The sequence below is a fragment of the Polypterus senegalus genome, chromosome 11 (genome assembly GCF_016835505.1).
Source record: "Polypterus senegalus isolate Bchr_013 chromosome 11, ASM1683550v1, whole genome shotgun sequence".
NCBI classification, from domain to species: Eukaryota; Metazoa; Chordata; class Cladistia; order Polypteriformes; family Polypteridae; genus Polypterus; species Polypterus senegalus.
The window spans coordinates 13,211,222-13,220,189 of record NC_053164.1 but is presented as its reverse complement, the minus strand read 5'-3'; the positions used below and the strand labels follow the sequence as shown (position 1 = coordinate 13,220,189).

General features: G+C 39.0%; 1 non-coding gene across 1 annotated transcript; it reads left to right on the top strand.

Annotated features, from left to right (window-relative positions):
- Positions 1–3,732: 3,732 nt before the first annotated feature.
- On the top strand, positions 3,733–3,819 carry trnastop-uca. The gene has a single exon. It is a non-coding gene; the product is annotated as a tRNA-Sec (tRNA).
- The last annotated feature ends 5,149 nt before the right edge of the window (positions 3,820–8,968 follow it).

Genomic DNA, 8,968 nt, shown 5'->3' with positions numbered 1-8,968 from the left:
ATCTGTCTAACTGTGGATTTTTGGAGTCCAAACTCTTTAGAGATGGTTTTGTAACCTTTTCCAGCCAGATGAGCATCAACAACTCTTTTTGTGACGTCCTCTGAAATCTCCTTTGTTCGTGCCATGATACACTTCCACAAACATGTGTTGTGAAGAGCAGACTTTGATAGATCCTGTTCTTTAAATAACACATGGTGCCCACTCACACCTGATTGGCATCCAATTGATTGAAAACACCGGACACCTGACCTTCAAACTAACTGATCATCCTAGAGTTTCACATACTTTTGCCACTCACAAATATGTAATATTCGATCATTTTCCTCAATAAATAAATGACCAAGTATAATATTTTTGTCTCATTTGTTTAACTGGTTTCTCTTTATCTACTTTTAGGACTTGAGTGAAAATCTGATGTTTTAGGTCATATTTATGCAGAAATATAGAAAATTGTAAAGGATTCACAAACTTTCAAGCACAACTGTAGATAGATAGATAGATAGATAGATAGATAGATAGATAGATAGATAGATAGATAGATAGAGTCAATAACCAAAATGTTTCATGTAGCCTTAGTGAAAATGCAAAATGTAAGTCAAAAAAGAGAGAAGAATTCATAACCAGAGGCATCTTTACCAATAATAATGCAAGAGTCATTTTGTTTCATTTGATTGATCCATAAACTTGGACATTTAGAAAGTCTATGATGCTGACATTTACAGTACATTGGCATGGGAATGATGTCATGTGGCACACACTTCTGATCATCCTGCCTTCTAAAAGTCTGGCATCCGTGTGTCACAATGTGCAAGCAATTACAGCGCCCATAATAAAATGGAATGGCATTGCAGGAACATGTATTTGAAAAATAACATCTTTAAAAATATTCATAGTCAAACAACCCAGAATGGTTTCTCTATTATTTTTAGAGACCAAAGTAAATGCTAAAAAAAAATATAAAACAAAGTACAGATCAGGAAAGCTCCTGTTGCGTCTAGAAGAGGTGTTGGTGAGGCCAGCAGAGGGCACTAACCCCAAGTTATGTGTGTGGATTCCAAAGCCTTATTACAGTCATGAAGACACTGTGCTGTACAAATGGTGCTGTCCTTTGGATGAGATGTAAAACTGAACTCCTGACAACCTTCGTGGTCCTAAAAGATCTCTGAGCACCCTTTGAAAAGAGAAGGGTGCTCCACCATGTGCTGACAAAATTGTCCATCAAGGCTTCATGTATTCGGGCCCCTTAATCATCCCCTATCCCATACTTGCTAACTATTACTCTCATCCCTTAACCACTTAATAGTTCATGTGTGGTCAGCCTACTGGTGCAATAATAGCTGTTGTTGTATCATCTAGGTGGATTCTACATATTGGCATTGGCTGAATTGGCTACCCGCCATCTGTGTAAAGTGTTCTGAATTTCTAGAAAAGTTCTATATACCATGTCGTCCTTAATGTTTAAGACAAGGACACATTTTCTTTGATGTACCCCTCACTTCACACATTAAAGTTAAAAATCAAATAATTCAGACATAATTAAAGTGTACATTACAGACTTTCCTGTAATGGTATTACATACATTTCATTCATACAATGTAGAAATTACAATACTTTTTATACATGGCCCCCCATTTTAGGGTGCCATAATATTTAGGACATAACAATGGCAGGTTATTAAAGCATTTGTATTTATGCATCATGCAGTATATTTGATATACACTGAAAACTGGTTTAAATGAGTTCAGTGCTCTTCACTGACCATCTCAGCCATTGGATCTGAATCTGAATCCAACAGAACATCTTTGAGATGTGGTGGAGCAGGAGATTCAGATCAGGAATGTACAGCTGACAAAGCTGCAAGATTTGCAAGATACAATCATGGCAAAATGGACAACAATCTCAAAAGAATGTTTCTTGCATTTTGTAGTCCATGCTACAAAGAGTTCTAAAAGAGTATTAGTATACTGTAGTGCTCCTGAGAATTTGCTCAGTGTGTAAATTTCTATGATGCTATGTGTTGCTACTCATAGGACTTATGCTCTACTTAACATGTGATGTTATGATGACAGGATAAAACTTCTTTCATTTGGCTATCTATCTATCTATCTATCTATCTATCTATCTATCTATCTATCTATCTATCTATCTATCTATCTATCTATGATAATAATAATAATAATAATAATAATAATAATAATAATAATGCGGTGGGCTGGTGCCCTGCCCGGGGTTTGTTCCTGCCTTGCACCCTGTTTTGGCTGGGATTGGCTCCACCAGATCCCCGTGATCCTTTAGTTGGGATATAGTGGGTTAGATAATAATAATAATAATAATAATAATAATAATAATAATAATAATAATAATAATAATAATACATTGCCTCGCAGTTAGGAGACCCGGGTTTGCTAAGTTTGAATGTCCTCCCCGTGCCTGCGTGGGTTTCTTCCGGGTACTCCGGCTTCCTCCCACAGTCCAAAGACATGCAGGTTAGCTTCATTGGTGATTCTAAATTGTCCCTAGTGTGTGCTTGGTGTATGGTTGTGTGTGTCTGGCGCCCTACCCGGGGTTTGTTTCCTGCCTTGCGCCCTGTGTTGGCTGGGATTGGCTCCAGCAGACCCCCATGATCCTGTAGTTAGGATATAGCGGTTGGATAATGGATGGATGGATAATAGATGTATTTGTATAGCACCCAAGGTCTTTTGTGGTGCAAACAGTGCATGGTAATTCCATCTAGATGTGTATGCTCAGCAATTATGTTTAAATTTCAAAGTCATTGCACCGTGTTTATTATGCTCTATTATACTTTATTGTCTGTTTCCATGTATAGTCTTACTTGAAAATGTGCACAACGTTCTGAATTTTACAGTACTGCATATTAATGGATCGAAGAGAATTTAAGAAAAATTACATTAAAAAGTTTTGTATAAAACCGAGTTCGCTTATCGAAATTATTTTGATTTGATATGACCGTCTGGTTAGTTCAGAGAATCAACGGTTTCTAAATCGAGCCTTCTGAGAAGCGGCAGGTCTAATGTGATTCTCTTATCTCCCCCCAAAGCGCATCCCCAACCTTCTACCAACTGCAAAAGTGCGTCTTCTTCGCAGTGAACTTCGCCCATTCACCCCACTATAGAAGCACACTTCAAAATGTTACAGATTTGAAATCTGTATTGTAAAAAGTTGGTAACTAAATTCTACACGTTTTTAAATTAAAAGCAAAGTTTCCGTTCTTTTATTTTTAATTCAGTTCTGCACCTCTGATTTATGCTGTTTCTTATTTCTAGTTAGGTCACTCAGTCTTGGATGTGTTACAGATTTCCAGTCGACTTCCATCAAAAGTTCAGTGATACAGACAATTGTAGACCCGTCGTCAGCTTTATGACCCTCTCAGATCCAGCGCGTTTCAGACTTTGGCCGCCTTCCCTGGCTGACAAGAAACGTCAGAAAGGCAATCAGTTAATAATTGAGCCAGGATTTTACGAGGACCAATCGGCTTTTCGCTGTTTTGCATTTATTCCCACTTTTAAAACAAACATTGCTTGTTTGGTTTGCATTCTCCTTTGCCTAATGATCTTTTTTAAACGTTCTCTAAGAGTCAAATCTGATCGTTTTCTCAGACGTACATTGTGGATTGCTCATTTGTTTAAATAAGCTTGATGAATAGGTACCACATTGTAAAAGCAACAGTAGCACAACCAGCTATATATACTGAGAAGCCGCTCTTTAATATTTGCCCGGATGACCCTCGGTGGTCCGGGGTGCAGGCTTCAAACCTGTAGCTGCCTAGCGGCAGAGTGGTTCAATTCCACCTTCCGGGCGGAGTAACGTTGAGTGTTTTTAGTGACTAATTTATTCTGCCTTTTGTAAAATATTGAATGAGAAGTCAAGAAAAATGTCACATTTTATTGGCTAACTGAACAGATTACAACATGCAAGCTTTCAAGGCACCTCAAACCCCTTCTTCAAGCCAGTTGTAAGATTAACATAACATTAGCCGTTCTGAGATTTGTTAATCCAACACTGTTGCTATACGCTTTGACCAGATGAGGTCCTCAGAGCACCACGTTTATAAACGCCAGGGGCCTCATGTATAACGCCGTGCGTAGAACTCGCACTATAACATGGCGTAAGCACAAAAGCCGAAATGTGCTTACGCACAGAAAAATCCAGATGCAGGAATCTGTGTGTACTCCAACTTCCACGTTCTTCCGTTACATAAATCCCGATCAGCGTGAAAACTAACGCTCGTGCACGCGCATTATGTAACGCCCCAAATCCTCCCAGAATTACGCCTCTTTGAATATGCAAATCAATATAAATCACCCTTAAGCGCAGCCTTCTGTGAAAAGACAATGGGAAAAGCACGGGGAAAATATAAGAATTTCAGCGAATACCAAGTGGAGGCAAATGAAAAACATACTATTTGTTCAAATAAGCCGTGTTATAATCAACAAAAGGAAGTTGATCGAGTGACATAGCGTGTTGGAGAAACTTGAAAGCTCACATTCACAAAATCGCACAGTGCCGGAAATAAAAAAGAAGTCACATATCAAAGTCGCCGTGAAAAGCCGAGTTGTAAGCCCACCGTCTGAGTGTCATATGAAAGTTTATTAGGGTACAGAGAAAAAGGCACACGGTGGGGAAAAAGCACGAAATGTCAACTTCAATCTCGACATTTCCACTTTAATCACGTAGTTTATTTTGTCATTTAGTAGAACATTATAAACTTCATCTTAAAATTGTTTAATTAACCAGTTTCTCAAATCACATCGTAATTAAAGTAGCACGTTAAATGCTTTGTTTTGTATTTGATCTTCTATGTGCTCTGTGTGTGTGAATCACTACTTGCTTTTAAACTGGCTCTCTTCCTCCAACTGGACACAGAGTCCATTACATTTGTGATATTACAGCTCTCTGAATAACTAAAATACTGAGATGTATACGTGATGTCATTTTCATGATGATAGGAGTTAAAGCACGTTATTAAACATGTGTTTCACTTCGATGAAATAATTTATTGCAGCAGTACAATCAGGGGCGGCTCTAGGCTTGTGGTGGCACTGGGCAGAGGAAGAATCGGTGGCTCCTTCGCCGCCGTCAGTAAGGTAGCTTATGCACAGTGGATGGCTGCATAGCCGCCTCGTGCTCATGACACAAGCATTTAACTTTTGCCGAAATTTGTCGCTGTGTTTTTAGCTGTGTTGTTATTTTCTCTTTCTGTTTTATATTCAATATATATTGGCGTAGCCGTCATTGCAGTCAGTGCTTTTCTTTCCCCAAGTAACCGATCGCCATACAATCAGCTCTGTAATAGACGTTAAGCCATCTGTAAGCTTAGCGCCGATTCTTCAAAACGTTTAAAGAACATTGAAATATCTTCGTAGTACATGTTTAATTATTCTATCCTTAACGACACTCCCAGTGAAGAATATAGATTATTTAAATGAAGTTAAAGTTTTATCTGTATAATTTAATAAACATATTTTGCTGAATTTCACCTTATAAATGATATCGTCATCATATTTAAATACGCGCTTTACAAAGTGGCTCAGGTTGTGCGATATTATAACTGTAGTGCAAGTTTACAGTGAGGTGATTGTAATTATAAGTACAAACAGTTCTACAAGGAGCAATTGATTGAGTGCGTTTAAAGTTCTTGGGATGAAACTGTTTCTGAACCGCGAGGTCCGTACAGGAAAGGCTTTAAAACGTTTTGCAGTGGCTGAGACAGCGTGTCCTTAAAGCTGTATACTGATAATTCCCTTTCCGATCAGCTGCTGGTGTGATTCACACTCAGATACAGTGATATAAATACTCTGAGTGGTACAGTGAGAAAAATATTGAAAAAGATGATCCGCTGTGGCAACTCCTAACAAGAGGAGCTGAAAGAAGAAGAAGAAGAAGAAGAAGAAGAAGAAGTGAGAGTAACAACGCTAAAGCAGTTATGGTATTTGGAATACTATGGCTGTTCCCTCTACCATTATATTGTTAGAAGTTAATTACAATCAGATGCATTACACTAATAAACAATATGCGGTTAGTTTCTGTGTATTTATAAAGCCGCGTCAGGAAAATAAGGTGTAACCACACAGGAACAGTCCCATTGCTTTGATGCTGGGTGCCGCCAGTCTGCAAACCTGAGCGGAGAACTAGCGTACGACAAGGTATGAGGTACCGTGGAAAAGTGCGTGGATTTACGCCAAGTGTAGGTTTTATACATCGCGATTTGAACGTGGAAAAGTTCTTACGCAACCTTTCTGTGCATACGCACCGTTTATACATGAGGCCCCAGGCGACAGACTGTCACTTTACAGGGTCCTGCAGGGTCTGCTGTAGTGGCAGAGGAAAAATCTTCTAGTATCGAAGGAAGTGCTGGTTGAAGCCTACATGAAACTCTAAATGAGGTTCACCACTGGTACCACCTCCCATCCTAAAAACACGCCAAAGTAATTGCATAAACAATGGAAATAAAAATCACAGATGCCTCTGCTTAATATGGCAATCTAGTGCTTCACGAGAGAAGAAAGCAGAGCAAGTCACGTTTTCTTGAATCTGGTAAACTATTATCCTTTATTCATCACAACACACTTTAATCAGCGAGTGACGCACTTCTGACCTTGTCACCTCGCTCCCTCCAATATTGTAACGCATGCGAATTGTGTTCTTGCACTAGCGCAGCACCTATAGCCACTACACAGGACCCCCAGAATTCTCAAGTACAGACATTATTGTTAACTTGGTTGGGACACACACTCAGGCAGGTTTGGGCTCAGTAGGCACAAGTGCATCAATGGCTGTAGGACAACGGTTATTAACAGGGGACGGAACTGGCTTTAGGTGATCAACTGAAATTGTTTGCCATTTGCTACATTTGTTAAGCATGAAGGCCTTGTTTCCGTGTTTCAAGACTTGGAATGGGCCATTATGTGGTGGTTTCAATGGGCCTCGGTGTGCTGCGTGCCAGACAAACACATTTCTGACCATGCCGGTTAGTATATGGACTGTTTCAATAATTTGAAGATTATATGTGTTGTAAAATGACTGATAAAAGTCAAATCCTGACTACAGGGACACTGATGGAAACATATTTTGTAGAAACGTCAAGAAGTTTTAACTCATACAGAAAACCACAAACACAACGAACAAGTGAACATGTAGCGAGGTGGACAAGAGGACTTTAGGGACCTTCAGAACTCAACTTGATGTAAATTTGGGGAAATTAGCTGAATAGGATGGGCGATCAAGGTTGTTTTAATGTCCTTTGCAGTATTTAATATTGTTATTGCAACTGTAAATTTACAGTAAATTACTGGCTACTGAGTTGCATTACTTTTACAGCTGGCATGTAAAAATAAAGTAGATTAATGTAAACTGGAAATGGTTAACATACTGCTACATGACAATAATTTTGTTCCCCAGTTTACTGTGAAGTCACTGTGTGGTATTGCAATTTTATTGCAATATACTGTAATATGATGCAGTAAAATATGGTAAAAGTAATAGAACTAGTAGACGGTAATTTATTGCAAATTTACAATCAAATTTTATACAGTGAAAGGTGATGCACGAAAAACCGAACCGTCTCTGACTGGCTGGCTTGAGCTATTATACAGGTGGGTGCCATCGTGACATGGATGGAGCGACATTTCACACTTCTCACGAGTCACTTTCTTGAATTCACGACGTCTTCACAGAAGAACGAACTGTCAGCAAAGGTTTGTGGCCACCAAGATCACTGGACCTATCCACTTGTGATTTTTACTTCTGGGGCAATCTGTAGGGAAAATTTTATGTCAATAAGGACAATAAGGAACTGAAGGATGATATTCGGAGTGAAATTGGAAAAACTGAAGCGGCTGAGCTGCGTCGCGTCTATGACAATATGGTGCGGCGTGCAGAAAAGTGTATTGACGCACAAGGAAATCATTTCCAGCACCTTCTCTAACCAGTAAGTACAGATTTTTGTATTGCATATCTTTCGTTTCTTGTACGGGCTAAGAAACGTACATCGACCTTGGAGTCGGAGATGGTTATATCATTTTCATAATTAAAAAATGACCTTTATTATGACCATAAAAAGAAAAATATTAACAATATATACAGTCAAAAGACAATCAAGTCCAATTTTCAGGATAAAACAAAAAGGTATATATCAGACAACCTCCACTACTCCCCCTTTACACTCCTCCTACTCCGCACATAAATAATATAATCAAAAAGTTAATTCATTGTAACTAAAATACCACCACTACTCCCTCTTTACACTCCTCCTACTCTGCACATTAATTAGTACATGTTGTTGATGCCCACCAATACTTTTCATTCCCAACTGAGCACCAGTTCGCCCCCCTCCACAGCACACAGTACCTGTTTTGTCCCCCACATGTCGCTAAACATTTCTAAATTGTTCGTTAGTTTGTGATGCATGAATTCACGTTTCAGGCGACTTTTGATTAAAACTTTGAAGAGCAGCAGAGCGTCGGTCCCCATGAGGTTTTTCTCTTTGTTTCTCCTTGTTTTTAAGATTGCCAACTTGGCCTGTCCTAAGAGGAAATTCCCAATAACACATTTATTCCTGTTTTTTTGATTATATGTAATACCAAAGACAAAACAAATTTTTGAAAACTTAAACCCAAAATCACTAAGAATACAATCCAAGAACATGAACAACGGCCTCAGCCATTCACAGTGAATGAACAGATGAAAGATGGTCTCCCTCGTGTAGCAGAATGGGCACTGCTCAGTCTCTGAAGTTTTAATTGTATTCAGAAATGAGTTTGTGGCTAAGGCTGAGTGCATTATCCTCCTCTGCAGATCCCCAAGTCTTTTCTGCAATGGGAGTTTATAGAAAGCCCTCCATGAAGGTGTTATGTTCTCTGAGACCTGCAGTTCTTTCCTCCACAGAGTATCTGGCAAATCTTTTAACTGGTTATAAAATGTCACTTTGACACACAGTTTATACAGTTCT